Source organism: Eumetopias jubatus, unplaced genomic scaffold, assembly GCF_037043125.1.
Source record: "Eumetopias jubatus isolate StellerSeaLion01/CBP00866 unplaced genomic scaffold, mEumJub1_p1.0 scaffold_6, whole genome shotgun sequence".
Classification (NCBI taxonomy): domain Eukaryota; kingdom Metazoa; phylum Chordata; class Mammalia; order Carnivora; family Otariidae; genus Eumetopias; species Eumetopias jubatus.
In genome coordinates this window covers 69246002-69266432 of record NW_028274812.1, presented here as the reverse complement: position 1 = coordinate 69266432, position 20431 = coordinate 69246002, and the positions used below count along the sequence as shown (strand labels likewise).

The window sequence follows — 20431 nt, the reverse complement described above, 5'->3', positions numbered from 1 at the left end:
CCCTTTTTGCAAAGCATGTGAGGGTAGGAAACTGACCCAAACTGCCAGAGAAATGAGGAAGCACCCTTTTCACCCTGTCCTCAGAATGCTATTTTGTAATTTATCCCATCCCTCAGATGCCCTTTCTCTGCCACGTCCCTGCTCTCTGCTCTTCAGCTGTCCTCTCACCAAGCTCCTCAATTAAATTACCTCACGTTTTTTTTCTCTGATCTGCTGTTCACAGCTTGTCACATCACTATACCATAAGCCTCCCCACAAGCTGCTGAAACAGGACACGGAGAGAGCCGTTCGTTTCCCACTTCAGCTGCTCACAGGCGTCCCCGGCTCCCAAGCTCTAACTGCAGCCTCATTGTCCGGAGGGAGCATGCGCGTCTCTACAAGCCTCTTCCCACAGACCCCCAGACCCTTCCGCTACACAGCATACGTATTCACAGCCCTAAAAAAATCACGAAATGTGGCGTGAGCAACCTACTGAAGCAACAACCTATGTCCCAGACGTTCGATTCGCAAAAGTAACAATTGTGCTTGTCCTCATCCTGTTCGACAGGAGAAATGGCAATTTTCTCCTGACCACTGGGGACTACAAGAATCAAGCCGTGCAGTTTCCACAAGGGCTCAGCTTTTTATCTTTTCATTTCTGCAAAATAAATATAATGGTTAATCCTTTGAGTCTGTGAGACATCTTTCACAAAACAGTATTTCAAAAGAACTTTTTCATGAAATATTCCATCTAGAATGGCATGAATTATCCAGAACGGCGATACAAAGAACCTGCGTGCCAAATTAAAGCATTAAATCAAAAGGCCAATAACCGAGAAAAGAGAAAATATTGTTGCAAAATGAGATGAGATTAAAGAAAGAGACACAGATGAGATTCTCCAGTTTGATGAGGCAGAGGTACAGAAAAGGTTCTTCCCAGAGGGTCAACACTTCTGAGAAACAGTGCATTGATTTAAAGGTGGTAATTTAGACGAGGCAGAGGAAGCTAACACACAGCCAATAAATAAGAAGAATCGCGCATGAGCCAGGGAGACACCCTATTCAAGGAGAGTTTAAAAAACACAGGAAAATTGGAACCGGATCCACACATGAGTAGAGAAAAGTGCTATCTCTCTCTCTTTTCCTTTCATTTCCGCCCCCCCCCCCAAGTAGAACTACTGGTCCCATGAGGAACCAGGTGTTCAAAGCTTCATGTCCCCTGAGGGGAGAAGATAGATTCATAATTTCAGGAGGGTAATTTGACAATATGTTACCAAAACTTTGAAAATGTTCATCCCTTTGGTCTGGTAATCCCATTTCAAGGATGTGGGAAAAGTTGTATGTGTGAGGTTGCTATTTGCTGCTCTCTTTATAATCTTCTGCCTTGTTTATAGTAGTGGAAAAAAGCAGAAACAATCTCGATGCCCAGTGATAAATCAGAATACATCCGTATGTGGCATTCTAGACAGACACTTGAAATGATGCTGTAGAGGGATGTTTTAGTGACAAGAAACTATTCAAGAAATAACAACATTTAAGAAGGATGTTACCAAAAAGTGGGAGTGTAATGATTAAGTTTTTGTTTCACACACACACCCCCCATCCACACTTAGGATTGTAAGATACATTCAGGATGCACACAGTCGTGATGGCAATATTGTGAGTGCTTTAATTTTTTTCTTATATGCTTCTTTTTGAAAATATCTTTAAAAAAATATAGTATTTTTTGATAAAGAGAAAAACCAATAAAAAACTTTTTTAAAGGAACAAAATCAGGGGGTGGTCTTGTGTACAGAAACCTATCAAATGCCAGGGCTGTAAGGGCCTTGAGCTCCCTGACTCACCATCTTAATTTGACAGATGAGAAACCAAACATACATACAGAACAGGAGGGTTCTGACCTCAGAAACGCTCGGGAAAGGAATTAAGCTAGTCACAGCAAGAGAGGGAAAACAGGCTGCTGAAAGGTTGCTCCAGCAGGGCTGAATAGGTAAATACAACAGAAGGGATAAGCATGTATGATTTGGGAAGGGAGGGGGTGTTCAAGAGAGTTGAGAGTCTCAGGAGATGCTCAGTTTTGGAACGCTAATGAATGGGAAATTAAGGAAATTAGGAGATAGTGTAAGGAGCAGGGAACTAACATTTTTTCAGCACCTCCATGTAAATGGCTCATGTTAATTCATGTAATCCTCTAAATAACTCAGAAAATACCAGTACTCCCATTTTACAGATCAGGACACTGAAGTTCAAATAACTTGCACTGGTCAAAGATGTAGCAAGTAACAGAGCTATGATTTGCTCTCAGGATGGAGTCCCAAGTCCTTCCCCTTTTTAGCACCCGTGCATGAGAGCAGGGGTGGGGGGGCAGGGGAAGAAGGAGCAAGAGAATCTTAAGTAGGCTCCATGCCCAGTGGGCAGCCTGATGCAAGGCTTGATATCACAACCCTGAGATCATGACCTGAGCCAAACTCAAGAGTCAGACACTTAACCAACTGAGCCACCTGGGTGACCCTGTACGTGCTACTTATTAACTGAGGCAGCTGGAGATGCAATTGCATCAGTCTCAATTGGTAAGTCAATAACATGGGGGATGCCCACAGTATGGCCAACACAGACTAACCACTCAAAGTGATATATTCATGAAACTCAAAAAGGCCAGCTTCCCCTGACCATGGCAATGGGATGGAAAGAAAGAGTGGTGTTTCAAAAATCTCATTTCTGGATATATAGACACCTGAATGTCTCTTAATCCTGCCCTTACAGATATGAAGACACCTGTGCTCCTTTCCTTTCAATACGCCCTTCAGAGTTCCCATTAGAGTTGTCCTTGAATCACCAGGAGTGCGCAGTTGCAGCCTTAGCGGTGACCTTATAAATATATATATATATATATATATATATATATATATATATATAACAGCAGCGCTAGCTTGGCTATTATTTGGAGGAGAACATACCTTCATACTACAATACCTTTTCTCTTTTGGCCTGGGAAATGGATGGCAGACAGTACAGATGCCATTAAATGGGAGATCTTAACCACCTATTGCAGAGACCAAGACATGATCACTCTCTTTCAAGCCCTAAAGCACTTTCCTCGTTGCAGGCTTAGTGGAAACATTAGGTCTTCTCATCCTTTTCTTATTGCTCTGATCATCTCAGAAGGGTCTGATCTGATTAGGACCACAGCCTTCTCTGCAGTTATCCCTGACTGTAGTGATTGGCAACCAAGCCTACAGGTTTAGTTCAAAGTAAGTCCTATTAGTAAAACAGACTTTTTTAAAAAATAAAAGAGTATCATGTTGCACCCCCCTGCATGTTAGTTCTTCAGTACTTTTAGCTTTGGTGTACTTCTAAATGGTAGCTACTAGCCACGTGTGACTATTCAAATTTAAATTGAGTGAAGCTAACCATTGAGTTCCTCAGTCACACTAGCCATATTACAGATGCTCAAGAGCCTCAGACGGTTAGCAGCCATGGTACTGGACAGCACCGACATAAAACATTTCCACAACTGCGGCAAGTGCTACCGAGCAATGCTGCCACACGGCAATGGGCCAACTCGGAACCACTTACTGAGTTCTTATGTGCCAGGCACTGTTCTAAACTTTTTAAATGTATCAGCTCATTTACTACTCACTATGATTCCATGAGTGATGTAGGGCTTGTTATTGTTCCCATAACACAGATGAGCAAACTGAGGCACAGAGTGATTAAATGACCTCTGATCCGTCTCTCTCCTACCACATCAAACCCACAGACCTTTCCTGTGCCGTGCCTCTCGTACCTATGGCAGGGTTTGTCATCAGAGATGCCATATACTCATTTAGGTTCTTACCGGACAACTGCTGTACCCTCCTAACTGCTCTATTTCAACTATCCTTTTCCAACATCAGCAGGATCAAATACTTAAAAATTTTATTTTGTAGCAGATAAATCCTCAATGGAGTCCATTGAATTACAGTCAAATTCTTCAAAGCAGTTTTCAAAGTCGCCTACAAGATGGTTCCAGTTTTTCTTTCTCATCTTATCCTTATTTAATATCTAACACTTATCAATAACTAGAGCCACTGTGTTAGTTCAGGTCTCCCGGAAAGCAGACACTACCATGGGATTAGATATGCAAGAGGTTTCTTGGAGAAGGGAGCAGGAGTGGACCGAGAAAACGTGTAGACTAAGATGTAGGTCCAACCCTGTGGAGCAGAGGAGGGAGGAAGGGGGACAGGGTGGGAAGCGTCTCAGAATGCAGCACAGTTCCAAGAAAGGTCTAGCTGTGCAAGTGGAGAGTTCTTGAGCCAAAGCTGGTCAAGGGAGGCTCCCTTGTCTTGCTGGAATGGACATGCCTTAGCACCTTCACTGTGCACAATCACTGGCTGGGAGCAGGGGAAGCGTGGCTGTGGTGCCAAAGCATGGTGGGTCCGGAAGGGTTGCTGCTGGGGACCTCAGTCAGTTTTGCTCCCGACAGCAGGAAAGCAGAGTGGTACACTTTCACAGCCACCACAGCCACTGTACAATTTACCATTTAACTGGGATATCTCTTTTTCAAGATTCATCTATTTATTTGAGAGGGGAGAGAGAGAGAGAGAAAGAGAGCCCATGCGGGGGCAGGGGCTGGGGCAGAGAGAGAAGGAGAATCTCAAGCAGACTCCCAGCCTGACGCGGGGCTCGATCGCACGACCCTGAGATCAAGACCTGAGTTGAAATCAAGAGCCTGATGCCTAACCAACTGAGCCACCCACGCACCCCTAACTAGGATACCTTTAAGAGTGGCAGCAGATGCCATTAATAATTAGACTGGACAACAGGTGAAACCAGGGATGATCCTAGGCAAACTGGAATTTACGGTCACCCTACAATAACTTACGCATCGAAGAGCCTACTGAATGTTCATCAGCACAGATCATTCCACTTTTGGGCATTCTTTCAGCCTGGAACTGCTTTATAACCCAAACTGTGGCTACAGAAATCTTAGGCATCTCTTAAAAATGACCTCAAATGGTATCTTCTGGACGTCATCTTGTCCCTTTGGAATCACTTCATGTGTACCTTTCCTAAAATTTTGCTCCATTCTGGTTATGTACTTAAACTGCTTTGAATTTTCTCATTCCTGTCATCAAACAGCAAGGTCCCTAAGGGTAGGGACAATGTTTTTCAGTTTTTTTCTCCCTTTCGTGACTAGCACAACGTCTTGCACATACAGTGGGCACCAAAAGAAGGTGTATTCTTAATTCTGCAGAGTGCTCTGACATGAGCTTTCTTAGAACTCTTCTGTTTTAAACAAATATATATGTCATCTTGTATTTCTTGAATGTCATTTTTTTCTGTCTTTATAGTTCAGAGAATTCAAATATCAGCCAACCTTGGTGAATGAATTCCTTTATGACTTGCTAATTACTTTGTCCTTTTTTCTGCTCAAAGCCTACATTGAATTACTTCAACTTCACCTCAGAGGGACTAAAAAATTGCTGAATATACTTTGCACTTTAAACAATAAAGTTACTAATGGCATTTTAGCAAGAACACCCATTATTTTCTTTGCAGCAATACATCAGCATTTTATCTGTTATAAATTGCTTGGTCAGCATCAAATGGCTTCAGAATAAATCTCTTTCTCCTTTCCATCTCTGCTGTCTATGATAAAGAAAGGAGGCAGAAGGTAACTCTGTGTTCTGCATTCCCAGGAATATCATTTTCATGCTGTAGGACTCTGTAATTTATTTCTAGTGATAAACCTCTTGTAGTCCTATGCTGGATGATGCTTGCAAATGTCCAAATACACATACTCTTCTACATTAATGCCAAAATGAAGGGGCTTCCAGGTGAAGGGCTTAGGGACCACACATAGTAGAATTTTGATGCCTATTACAGATTTTAGTAACAGGGCAGCTGTAAAAATAAACAGCAGTGTTCTAACAATTAGACTATTTTTTTCAACCCCGCCTCCAGATACGGTTACAAATACCATAGAGACATTAGATGGGACACAGAATTATCTCTTTAAGATTAGGCTATTCTATCTTCACATTTCGTTCTTTTTTTTTTTTTGCCATAAAGGAAGAAATTTTTATTTATTTTTATAATTTTTTTACTATGTTATGTTAGTCACCATACATTACACCATTAGTTTTTGATGTAGTGTTCCATGATTCATTGTTTGTGTATAACATCCAGTGCTCCATGCAATAAGTGCCCTCCTTAATACTCCTTAACACCATCACTGGGCTAACCCATCGCCTCACCCCACTCCCTTCTGTAATCCTTAGTTTGATTCCTGCAGTCCATAGTCTCTCATGGTTCATCTTCACATTTCTAAGAAACCTACCTAGTAAGTTCTACTTTTTAAAAATCCCTTGCATTGACATTTTCTCAACTCTATGATGTATCCATTTTTGTACTTCTGAACACAGCACAATATCAAAGTAGGTGCCTAATAAATATTTAAGTGACTGAGTTAATAGATGAATGCTTTTCATTTAGTCTGCTGAATATTAGTTAACAGTATTATTCACTCATCAAAACTAAATACTACTATGTCATCTACAGTTATTATAAGCTGGTCCCTCTTCTCTATTTTAAATTATACTGATATTTGAGAGTTATGCTTACTGTCAGTTACAGTACTCACATTTCAAATATATGGAGGACTTTATGAATATTATTATGAATAATGGTGATTAGTTGCTTTTAATATTCTAGGCAGTGTGAGAAAAAATAAACTTAAGCTAGAGCATGAGAGATTTAAGTTAGATAAGAGTGTTCTGGCATCAAATCTAATTAAACACTAGAGTGGATTAATGAAGGAAGTCATGAAATCTTCCTTCTTAGAAGTCTTTAAAACTAAGATGGAACCTCATCAATACATACATCATTAAGTATGCCCCCATATAAAGATGGAGGAATTGGTTTCAATATTCTCTGAATGACAGGTATACTTATTACAGGTATATATAAAATAATTTTCTGGAGCATGGACATTCACATAAAATATTGGTATCAATTCATAATCAAAGACATGAATCATGTGCCAAAGAAGTGACTTCTGGTTCTAGTCTCCCATTCCTCATGTGACTTTGGGGCAAGCCATTTTACCTCTAAGGTAAAGATTCTTTTTCAATTAAATAGGAATAATCCTAATTCTGAGTATCTATTCTTCAAAATAAACTATGTGACATCTTGTTGGGTGAGTTACACCCAAATAAATAAGCAGTAGGGATACAATTCCTACAATTTAAGGTTATTTCAATACTACATCCTCATTTTATTGTCCTGAAGCAAATTATACTAAGTATACAAAGAACAATATTTATCATACTGGTAACTATTAGAAAAGAAATACTAACAGAGAAATTTTAGATTGTGGCAATTAAGTGAAAAGCAACCTGACACAGGATTTATCTTTAAAATCCATGTGCTTTAATGTATTTATACCAATCTCTTTCCATGTTGATATTCTTATTGTGGAACTTTATCATTATACCACACATAAATCTATCATTTCTTTAAAAAAACTTTTTTAAAGATGTATTTATTTATATATTTAGAGAGAGAGAGCCTGCACCAGCTGGGGGCAGAGGAAGAGGGAGAGAGGAAGACACCCCACTGAGCGCGGAGCCCCATGCGGGGCTCAATCTCATGACCCCAAGATCATGACCTGAGATGAAACCAAGAGTCAGACGCTCAACTGCCTGAGCCCCCCAGGCACCCCTGAATCTATCATTTCAAAATTCCCAGGCATTGAGCAAATGAAAACGAACACTCCCTTCATGTTATGGAATTTAGAGAAAATAATGCTTTCTTAACCACTGGCGTATATTTTCCTCCTCAAGGCTGACAACTTTTGAAAAAATCACGGTGCAGACTATGCAATTTATGCTTAAAGTGTCGTAACTGCTTTTGTGTTAGGATTCATATTACAAGAAAATTCACATATACTGCCTTTTTTACTGCTTGGATATTGATCTATTTTGATTGTGGCCACTGGATGCTATACAGCCTAGAAAGAACATATAATTCCATTCTCCGTCTCTTAAAATAAGAGACTTTGCGCTACAACATGTTTTTCCCAACAGCCCACCTCCTCACTCAGAGATGCCAATACCAAAGCAGTAGTTCAGGTGGGAGTGCGGGAGGAAATCACCAGAGCTATTTGCAGCGTACAATCACAGGTTCCAGTGGAAGAAATGTGTTACGTTGGGAGAATGTGAGTTATAAAGCGTACAGGGGAGGAGTAACAGTGAAATGAATAAAATAAACTCATGGGGGACAATTAAATAAGGATAAAGGGTATAGAAGTGGAAGAGCCCAACCACATCAAAAGATCAACTTTTAGGAGAAGGGCAGTGAATCATGTCGTGAAGAACATCAGAAGTAGAAGCCATGCTGAAGGCCATTTGGAGACTAATGTCCCTTTACAAATGAGGAAATGGGCCTAATGAGAGTATGTGACTTTCTCAGGGTCACCCTACCCTAGGAAGTGACAAGTGCAATGCACAATTCAGAATAATGAATGGCCGGTTCAGAGCCTGAAGATCTTGCAGGGAGCCAGGGTAGCTCTGCAGGACCTTCTCTCCAAGTGTCCTAGCCTTGTTCCTTGGGATCACCACACTTTGAATCTAGTGAGTGATGGGGAATGATAGGTGAAGAACAAAAGGACATCTGTCAATGCTTGGAATGTATTCATTCTGATGGCCCTAGCTCCAGACTACCTTTTGAATAGCATAATCCTAGTCAGTTCTGGACAGGAGGCAAAACAAGGGTTATTTTGACATGGTTCTGCCCATGGAGAGAGACCCACTGAGAGCCTTTAGTTTATAGGCTCAGACAATGGGAAAAGCCATGCTGGCTCCTCCCAAGGCTCAGCTACTTCAGGGAGAAAACAAAGGCAGCATGCAGAAAAGGGGAGGACAGATGAGCCAGAGAGGAAAAGGGTACATGCATACAAAACCCCAGAACTTGCAAGAAGCTCATCTATGCCTCAGGCACACAGCAGACATAGGGAAAGGGGGCACTGGCAAGGAGATCATACTACAAGGCTGTTCTGAGAAGGGTTGTCTGTGATCTGTAATTTATATGGATATAATAAACTCCATGCCTAAGATACAAAAGCCCCAAACAACCACTACCAAAACACAAAACACGTGTTTAAAGGGGAAAATTACCCACAACGTTAGGTTTTTCCACATGGCTGGACCAGGAGGGTTGCAAAATACATCATTGTTATGGGCTGGAAAGCCAACTAGGGGAGCCCTCTTAGGACTTTTAAAGGGAAACCTTCTGGATGAACCTCTTGGTCTTAGAAGAAAGACAGTTATATTTAACTATAAACACATGGCAGTAGGTGTCAGAAACATGCTCCATTTGAAGACTATATAAAATAAATATTATTTTTGGAAAAGGAAACTAAACCAAGAATAGATAACCTGAGAATGCCAGACGGGCCTAGTGCACCTTGCCATGTTTTCTCAAGCATTTCGCACTTAGATTTAGCCTTCAGCTGAACTGCACTCACTTCAGCAATCTTTAATTTATGCAGATGATTCATTTGCAATATGAAATCATTACAACCCTGCAACAACAACAGACTAGAAACACAGGAGGCCTGCTCTGACCACCTAATTTAAAACTGCAACCTCTCCCCCCTCCCCAAACTGACATTCCTCTTATCTTGCTCTACTTTTTTCTTCTTTTTAAAGCAGTTTTCATCTTCTAACATACGATAACTTGCCTATTTGTTTAGTGCTTATTTTCTGTTCTCCCCCAATAGGATATAAGCTCCAAGAGGACAGGAATTTCTGTATGTTTTGTTCACAGATGTATCCCATGCACCTAGAACAATGTGTGGCACACACTGGGTGTGCAAAAATGCTGGCTGATGAATCAGAACAAGACATGGATGAGCTGTCAATACTGGATAAAGCCCCTTTCTCAGGTAACAATGAAGTGCCTCATTGGTAACAATAAAGAGTATATATTTTCCAGTAGAAATCACCAAAGTTAAAAATAAATCAAATTCAGTGGGCCAGTTCTGCTATCAGAAGAAGGAGGTGATTCTCTCTAAAGGTTCCGGGGAAGTGATCCCAGCATATGTGGGTCCAAGTTGATGACCTGTTCCTGCATATCTTTGGGTGTAAGGAGGGAAACTTAGCTAAGTACTGAGCGGTGGGAAAAGACACCCCACAAGAGTTTGTCTTTGGTAACTTTATAATATTAATACTTTTGTGTGGCACTTCCCTGGGCATAAGAAATGCTTTCACAGTATCTCACTCTACCTTAAAGCAGGTAGGATTATTTTCTGAACCTTGGAGAGTGTGTTACTTGCCCAGGGTGGTAGGCCAAAGCGGATCATTCCTAGCTTGGTTTAAGAAAGCAAGTACAAATTCAGTATTTTTTTTCACATGGCATGGCTAAAATTATTACTCTCAAAGATTGCTTAACTAGCTGCCTACCTCCTGTGGTTTATTACCAGGAGAGAGTTTTAGAGAAAGGAGTGATTGCCTGGTCTTCACGGCCAAAGTGCCGGGAGATCAAGTAAATAATGAGAGGGAACTCTGAAGTTTCTGCTACCAAAAAAGTAGGCACTTCAGATGATATTTATTTAAGACCCTGCATTTCTTAGTTATGGTGGAGGTCTATGAAAAACAAAGGCAGCAGACACGTAGCCTAGATTTATAGGGATCATTCAAGTTCTGCCTGAGCAAAAAAAAAAAAAAAAATGCTAAGAAACAAACAAAACTCCCCTCTTACATAGAAACTATTCCATAACAATGGAGGAGGGATCCAGAACACAACTCACCAAAATGCAGAAAAGACATAGAACGCATGGAGTGGGCAGGTCTTGAGAATTTTATCCCCACACAAGGAGAAATTGTGCAGTATCCAGACAGAAGAGATGGTATATGGTAGCTGTGGAGCATTAGCAACCAAAGGGGATGAATCAGCTCAGCGTCTGAAAACACCTACAGGTTCTGTCAAACCTGCCCGCAGTCTTCAAGAGCTTCAAGGCTCACAAACAGGAAATTGCTGGGTATGACTTAATCTGACTCTCAACCTCCTCAGAGAAGAGTTTGCCCCAAAAAGTTATGCACAAAGTACGGAGCCAAAAGGTGAGGGGTGAAGAAGAATGTGAGTTCAAGTTCAGAGTATGGGCATTTAGTAGAAGGAAACAATTTTTGGGGAGCTTGGGTGGCTCAGTCGGTTAAGCGCCTGCCTTTGGCTCAGGTCATGATCTCAGGGTCCTGGAATCGAGTCTCGCATTGGGCTCCCTGCTCAGTCCGAGTCTGCTTCTCCCTCTCCCTCTGCCTCTCCCCCCAGCTTGTGCGTGCTCCCTCTTTCAAATAAATAAAATATTTTTTTTTTTTTTAAAAAGAAGGAAACAATTTTCAAAATATATAGGAGTTACTTTGGATTTCAGCACCAGGTTCAGTACTGGTCAACATCTTCACTAGTAGCCCAACGCTTTATAGAAATGGAGAGAGAAAACCGAATTACAAAGGGACTTGTGAAGACGTGAGATTAAGTCGTTCATTGATTCATGTGTTCATTCATTCATGACATTCTGTTTCAGGATATTTTCAGGAACAGAAGACTGAATTGACCTAAACAAATAAGAGAGTTTATTATCTCACACAACAGAGTTGCCTGGAGGTAGGACTGTCCCAGGACCAGTTTATTTACAGCACCTCAGCAACATCATTAGGAACCCAACTTCTTGCCATCTTTCTGTCTATTTTGATTTGCCTAGACTAACCAAAAATTCACCCCCTGGATCAAGAATTGGGGTTGAGACTTGGGCCAGGTGGGCCCCAGAGATAACTGTAGATGGTTGCTCAACAATATTCACTGAGCACCTCGGATGTGTCCTTTCCTGTACTGGTCACTGGAAACATGGAAAAAAGGAACCACCTGCCCATGGGAGTTTAGAGATTAATAGGTGAGACAGGCATTAATGAAATAACCATAAAAATAACAAGAAAAGAGACTGCCGTAAGTGCTATGCTGAAAAGGTATGTGGTGCCCTAAAAGCAGAACAGGGGGATTTGGGTTAATGAGGGGGAGAGGAGGAGGCCCTGAAGAAGGGACCCTGGAGCTGCTGGGATTGGGGGATGGAGAAACACTGCAGACTGAGGGAGCAAAGGGAGTGGCCAAGGGGAAGGAAGGCATATGGCACATCCAAAAACCATCCCCAGATGGAGGACACACAGGGAGGGTAAGCGAGGAGCAAAAGGAAGCTCAGAAGGTTCACAGGAGCCAGACTCTATGAGTTATATACAATGGAAGAAAATATTAACAAATGCATATTTTTAAACTTTTAAAATCTTAGACCTTTTTGCTCACATTGAGTTTGACACAAAACAGGGCTCTCAAATGTCCTAGTGCACAGATGCTCTGAGAATGTCAAATGGCCATTCCCTGTCCTTTCAAAATGAATACTTCTGGTCACTTCAGGTAAGAGTATACCACAAGAAGAAAGCTGGGTGTGGGGCTGGGGAGGCAAGGCATGGGTAGACTTGGAACCTGGGTTGAAAGATGAAACCTCACAGTTGTAACTGATTGGGAAAGGAAGGAATTCATGAAAGAGGTGGGGCTAGGAAAAGGATGTAGAGAGAGGCTGTGACTCTGAGACAGGGTTGAATGGGATCGGGGACCTGGACAGGGGTTCCTGGTATATGGTGACAAGATAGGGTGCTTGAGCTAGGGGGTGCAGGAAGACCCAGAAGCACAGTGAATAGAGAGACCCCTCTGGAGGGGCCATCTTATCCCGGCCCCGGCCTCACACCTTTGGGGAGGTAACAAGAGTGAGACTGCAAAATTCAGTCCACTTCTGTGCTTTCTGGGGTGTGGCTTGCTTACTTACCAAGAGATTACACAGAAATTACTCAAGGTAAAGTGCACAGAGTCCTCTCTCAACAAATGAAAATACGTTTGAGGAATAAACAACACTACCACTTCCTTATGGGGCCAAAAAATATTACCTCCTTCTCCAGTTTCTTATCACTATAAATGAACTCATAATCTCTCAATAGCTGAGTATAAATGGTCTAATTAACCATCTTTTGCCCTTCAAATACTTAAGAATTTCCATGGTGACTAACCATGCATTTCTTCTACCACATGGATGAGCATCTAACTAAAAGGATTCTCGTCCTCCAAAGCAGACATTTAAAGTGTGACAAAGTCATCTTAGAGAAACTTGGCCCTTTGGAAATGAGATAACTAATTACCCAGTGAAAAGGCAGTCTTTTTCCACTGAGAAATCAGCTACGTGGTCTAGCAGAATGAAAGGCATGGACCATGGCAAATCAGGTTCGCAAAAACAGTAAACAAAACAAGCCACAGAACAATTAACACATGTGGAAAAAGCAAAACGGCACCAGCCACACAGCTGATTTGATTTTAAGAAAACTGAATCTGTGTTTCAGAAAGAAAAAAAAAGAGTGAAAATACACAAAAGAAACAAAACACCCTAAAAGCACAGACAACTAAAAGCCAAGTAAAACTCATACACACAGACCTCACAGACTCCACAAATTACTTTGAATTATCTACAAGCTTAGGAAATGGCCCTTATACATGTATTTTATCATTCAGGAATAGAGCCCATGTCTCTTCCAGAATCCCACTGCTAACAAACACAAAGCAGTGAACCATGGAGACGGTCTTCCTTTCAAAATAGGGACATAACCTATTTTCTCTACATCAGATGTAGCTGTAACTGAGAACCTATACATACTGTAGTAACACAGAGAAAAGGAAATGGATGGTGAAAGCAAACTGAATTCAGTGAGCTAGCAACATTGTAACGTACATTGCTGGGAAGGGGACAGAGATGGAGACAGACCGAACACACACGCTGGCTACTTTGTTCCTTTTTAGTTTTATCAAATTACATTATATATTGTGACTTTCGCCCTAAGAAGCATGAAAAATTGACAATAAAACGTTATCCTAATGGAAACGGTGGGTCTTTGGTTAAGTGTCTGGCACAAAAAGAATCAATTTTTTTCGACAAGCCTTCAAACAAAAGTGTATGTGCTCTTGACATCTGCAGATGAGCTAGTTTCCTCTTCTTCAAAACTCAAAGCTTCTCTAAATTAAACAGGAGCTTGTTTTTGGTATCTGTAAAATGTATGTGGATAAAATTCAAAGTTTTAGAAAGGGAGTTGCCATAGAAACACACAACTCCCTAAAAGAGCAGTCCGTTGCCTCTTCAGGGAGCCCGTCATCACAGATATTTATTCAGTGCTACACACAATGCATAAAGAGCAGTCGGAATACACACACTGGACAAATACACAAATTAAATAAATCAAGCACTTTTAAGTGAGGGATGATGAGCCCATTTGTATGTGTGTGGTGGTGGGGGGAGGTATCATGTGAGCTGAACCCTGTGGTAGAGCTGAAACGCAGCCATCATAAAAAGATTCATTTAGAACACAATTCTGCAACAATCTGGGCATTGCACCCAGTTATCATTATGGACTGTTTTCTGTGAATTCTTTTAAGATGTGGATGTAAGAACTAGAAGCAGCACTTACAAAAAAAGCTTTATTTTTACTAGCAGAGTAGACTCAAGCTAAAAATAAATTCAATGGGAATTTTATACTGCAGACTTTTAAAAAACATAGTGTCAGTATACCTATACAAACATCATCTCTTTATTCGAAGCTTCTGTGCAGCATTCCAAAAAGGCCACCTGATTCCCAGCCAGATTACAGTTCTTCAGACTTGGTCTCTCTTGAGACAAAGGAAGCTCATGGAGGTAACATCTAAGTTGGAGTCTTGAATCAAACAACTTATTGGTCCTTAAAGGATTTCTGTTCTCAGGAGTTCATTTCACCAGAAGAGGACAAATTATCACATAGCCCTTTGACAATGGGATGGTCCTAACTGGGAAGAAACAAAATAAATATCTTTGAGGGGCTGTGTCCCCAAAAAACCTACAATGAAAGTTTGGAACATGATTTGTATGAAAATGTGAACTTTTCTGCAGCTGTATTCATCTGTGATCAGTACTAATGATTTGCAAATCATATCAATGCCCCTAATAATGATAAATTTCTAAAGAAACACATGGATTCCATAAATGTTAAATATTTAATCCTTGGTAGGTAAATTATAGCTACTGTTAATCAAAACTTACAAATGGAAAGACTGATACCATCACTCATGATTTGCCCCAAATCGCAAATGACCAACTTCTGAATTTATTTTCAGTAAATACAAACAATAAAGTACACATGTGCTCATTTACAAAGCATCATGATTAGCACAGTTATCCAAATGATTAAAAAGTCAACTGAGGGCTGACTCAAAAACCAATCAAGTTAAATCTCGGTAACATTGGCACTATTCTAAAAAAAAAAAAAAAGATCAGAATGATTAAAATCTCACCCTTCAATTGCTAGAAGCAACAGATGAAAATCCACTAATGGTTAGTGGACCAGAGTGCCAACCATTCATGGATCACTCTGAAACCATTTGAAGGCATTGTGCAACTAGGCAATGGTAACAATTAGCATCTGGGTGGTGGTTACAGGTCTGAAAATGTGTACTGGAAGAAGTGAAGCATCTGGCCAGATAAATTTACTCACCTGGACTTCACAGTATGAGTACTCTGACTTCTACTCACCCTTTAAGATTCAGAACAACCAGGAGCTCCTTAGGGAAGCTTCTCTGAGCCTGGGGCTCAGCTCAGGGACACTGCTCCAAAAGATTTCCTGAATCCCTACTACAGCACTGTCTCATTAATTTTCAGACACTGGCTTTCTCAAAAGTTTCCTGATTCCATCACAGACTTCTTAAGGGTAGTGAACATATCGGTCTTGCTCACCTCAGGAACCCAGAACTGGTGAAACTCAATAAATGTTTGCTGAATGAATGAATGAGTGTAGTGTGGATTTATTTAAGTTACTGATGCTCTTATCGATCAGAATTTTTATTAATTTGGTGAAGATCTGATAAAAATGGTGTGGGTTAAAGGATATAATATTCCTCGTTATCTCAAAAAATTCAGAGACCAGAGATCTGTTAATATGGATTTTCATTTCCTTAGGATAAGAAAGCAAAGAATGATCATAGTATGCTGTACTTAGAACCTGGATGGTTAAGGACCTATCCACATATCATTGAAGCTGCCCATTCTTTTATTTTGAAGCAAAACTGCTCTGGGCTTGACGGATGGTTACATAACCACAGTATACTTTTTGGCACATTTCTTAAATCTGTAAACATGTCCAGTGCTCTGAAAGCAGAAACTGTAGTTGTTTTTTTAAATAAAAAATAATAGGGGTGCCTGGGTGGCTCAGTCGGTTAAGCGTCTGTCTTTGGCTCAGGTCATGATCGGAGAGTCCTGGGATGGAGGCCAGTGTTGGGCTCCCTGCTCAGCGGGGAGTCTGCTTCTTCCTCTCCCTTTGCCCCTCCCCCTGGCTCCTGCTCCCTCCCCCTCCTTCTCTCTCTCAAACAAATAAATAAAATCTTTAAACAATAACAAAAAGAATGAAAGATCACCATGTTGGTTAAATAAAAATTACTGATATGGCCTCCAAATTCTAAGTTCCTGAGAAGCTTATTTTTCTTAAGTACGCCAGTCACAAATAAAGGCAGAAAGTCGCCTCTCTCTTAATGTAATCAACTTCTCTAAAGATGACATACATACACACCAGGCTTTGGGAGAATTCTCTAGGGGGGATTTAAAAGGAAGTATCTGGTGGAAGCAGAGGGTCACATGGAGACTTCCAACAGATATTCTCCATCTACAAAAGAAGGGAAGGGCCTCCATGCTGCAACTGTTTGATAAACATATCACAGCGGCCTTTTTATTTCTTCTGATATAAGTGAAAATGGTTTTTTAGTGCTGTATGTTGAAAGCAACAGGTAAAGGCAATGAAGCAATAAGTATTTACAATACAGATTTAATATTTCTATACCAAAATTTCTGAGATTTTCTGCCTTAAGCAGGATTATCCTGCTTAACATCTTGTCTCACTAATTTTTACTTCAATTTTGAAAAGAGTTAAGTGTGAATGCCTAGAAGAATCCATTCACCTTTTCAGAATCAGCTAAGCACCAATTTTTCAAACAGCTTTAATCTGGAGTCCTGTTTTAATAAGACTTTATAAAATTGAGGGGTGCCTGGGTGGCTCAGTCGGTTAAGTGTCTGCCTTCAGCTCAGGTCATGGTCTCGGGGTCCTGGGATTGAGCTCCTCATCAGGCTCTCTTCTTGGCGAGGACTCTGCTTCTCCCTCTCCCTCTATGCACTCTCTCTCTCTCTCTCTCACTCTCTCTCAAATAAATAAATAAATAATCTTAAAAAATTATAAAATTGAGTTGTTTAAAAATTTTATAAATTAAGATCAAAGGCATCTACATTTTTTAAAAAAGTAATACCCTCACACACAAAAAGTAATACATATTACCTAATATAATACACATTACATAATTACATGTGAAATTACAAAAAATCTTAGCCATTCATGATAACTCAGGAATGAGCCTTTCCATACAGCTTCATTTCTCAGAGAGCTGAGGGGCTCCAGAGTTTTCTTAAAATAGAAATATTTCCAAAACGTACCATGTATCTGTGAGTCTCCATGATGAGAACCTAAGCACATAATATACCTTTTTTTCCCGATAACTTATATTTGAAAATACCAGCTCATACGTATAAATTGAATGTAGTTCAAAATGTGATACATACGTGGTCACAGATGAAAATACATGTGTTGAGGACCATGTAACAGGAAGGATCCCATTTGACCCCCAAATCTGTCCTCTCAAAAAAATATTTTTAAAGATTTTATTTATTTGAGAGAGAGAGAGAGAGCATAAGCAGGGGGAGCTGCAGGCAGAGGGAGAAGCAGGCTTCCCACTGAGCAGGGAGCCCGATGTGGGACTCGGATCCCAGGACTCAGGGATCATGACCTGAGCCGAAGGCAGATGCTTAACCGACTGAGCCACCCCAGGCGTCTCCTCTCAAAAATATTCTGATATCAACTTCTATTTTGATCATTTGCCTCTCTTTACAGAGGCAGGGTGAAAGCTACGCAGTGTAGGATGGCTTTCTGGAGGAGTACAGTGTTGTTTTGAAAAACTAGTTAGGAACGAAAGGCTACAGAAGTTTCCTGACAAATGGTTTTTCTGTTCTCTAAGTGGGTATCTGCTTTGATGTTGCTATCAGCTACCTATGACTTTAGCTGGAGCTTCAGCCTGTAGAGGCTCCCACGAGCTCTGGGCCAGTATGGACTTCCCCAGCTTTCTCACTGGCACTAAGTTTATTCAATGGTTCGGGGAGAGGAACACCTTTGACAGGTTCACAGGTGTGGGAGTTCTCCAATGCTTCACTTCTTTTTGCTGAGGTATTCTTACAAACTGTTCATAGAATGAAATTAGTGCAATCTCTTTGAATCTCTTTGAAAGGACAATTTGGTGCACTCTCTCTCTGGATATCTTTGACCCAGCAAATTGCTTTCTAGGAATCTAGCCTAAGGAAATCATTGGCTATGTAAATGAAGGTGTGCAAAGAGGTTGACAGTACTACTGATTATGAAAATAAAGTTTTGCTAAACTTCTAGCAATCTAGGGGATTGGTTAATAACATGATAGAGTCAAACAACAGGAAACTATTCTGCCACTAAAAACTTAAAATAGTGATGTAGATCTATGTTAATTAAAACACAAAGATTGGGGCACCTGGGTGGCTCAGTTGGTTAAGCATCTGCCTTCAACTTAGGTCATGATCCCAGGGTCCTGGGATCAAGCCCCGCATTGGGCTCCCCATTCAGTGGGAAGCCTGCTTCTCCCTCTCCCTCTGCCTGATGCTCCTCCTGCTTGTGTGCTCTCTGTCAAATAAATAAACAAACAAATAAATAAATAAATAAAACACAAAGATTTCCACCATATATTGTTAAGTGAAAAATAAAAGGTTCTCAGAATACATATGGTATACATAGAAAAAATTCTGGAAGGATATATGTTAGAGGTTCCCAAACAATTCTGGAAGCTATTACAGTCTCAATAATTTTTTTGACAGTGCCTCCAGGCCAAAACAAATATCTAACAGTGCTGTCTGTTAACTAGTTAGGTCCAAACAACTTAAGTATTTATGTCTCAGTGACTTAGTAGCAATTTGAAAAAAAACACACGCACATAAATTAGAAGAAAAGTACTATTTTTTTCCTTCTTAAATAACTCCTAATAACTTATTAATAGAATGTGCGCACCTGTTGGGCAATGCGTAACTTCAGATCTTGGAATCAGATTGAACACAATTTCCCTCGTTTCCTGTTTCATGTTGGTTTTCACACTGTACTCACTTTTGATCATTAAAAATGTAGCAACCATTGAAAACCCACTTTTGCAAAGATGTGATGTCATCAAAAGGAATGTAGTATGATCTTAATGTTGAAACTGTGAATTACCTCCAGTGGTGTTGGACAGATGTGTTTCCCTTGATGGAAAATAACCTGCAGCAATCTCATGAATTTGCTGTGGTGCCCCAGAGCACCCTGGCACACAGCTTGGGAACTGCAGATATATAACATTATTAACAGCTGCTTTCTCTCAGGTTACGGGTGATTCTTTTTAAAAAAAAGATTTTCTGAACCTTTTCCCAATAAACATCTGTTATTTTTTACAGTGAGAAAAATCATTAAAATGATTTACATATTTTTAGAAGTTTTTTTCCCCTTTGGTTTAAACACCAAACATTTATCTCTTACTATTCTGGAGGCTGAGAATTCCAAAATCAATGCCCCAGCTGATTAGGTATCTGGTGAGGAGCCCTTCCTGGTTCATATATGGCTGTCTCTCCTCACTGTGAAAAGTTTTTTGTCCTAAAGAAAGATGTATATTCTGTTCTCCTCAATTTTTTACTTTTAGAAAAGTCTAGGCATAAACAACATTGGAAATTCAAAGTCTTGATTGGTGTCCATTAAATGGATGAATGGATGAAGAAGATATGATATATATATTGTGTATATATATATATATACATATATAATGGAATATTATTCAGCCATAAAAAGAAGGAAATCTTGCCATTTGAGACAACATGGATAGATATTGAAGGCTTTATGCTAAGTGAAATAAGTCAAAGACAAATACTATATGATTTCATTTATATGTGGAATCTAAAAAACAAAACAAATGAATAAACAAAATAAAACTCATAGATACAGAGAACAGACTGGTAGTTATCAGAGGGAAGAGATTGGGGGGTAGGTGAAATGGGTGAAGGGGGTCAGTTACATGGTGACAAATGGTGACTAGACTTATCGTGGTGACCACTTTGTAGTGTATGCAAAAATTGAATTATTATGTTGTACATTTAAAACTAATATGCTATATACCAATTTTACCTCAATAAAAAAACCCTACACAGTATGTATAACAAGACCTTAAAAAAAAAGGAAAACCCTGGCTGACACCTTAATGATAGAAAACTCACTCCTGAATA

General features: G+C 40.2%; 1 protein-coding gene across 3 annotated transcripts in view; it reads right to left on the bottom strand.

The window, feature by feature from the left end:
* BACH2 (BACH transcriptional regulator 2) overlaps positions 1–20431 on the bottom strand; it is a 358001-nt gene that overhangs the window by 202254 nt on the left and 135316 nt on the right. The window contains exon 1 of one of the 3 annotated variants that reach the window (XM_028108033.1): positions 10772–10927. The exons of the other annotated variants lie outside the window; for them this stretch is intronic. The gene's annotated coding sequence lies outside the window, so the exon portion shown is untranslated. Of the gene's footprint in view, positions 1–10771; positions 10928–20431 lie in introns of those variants that run through there. 3 annotated transcript variants of the gene reach the window in all.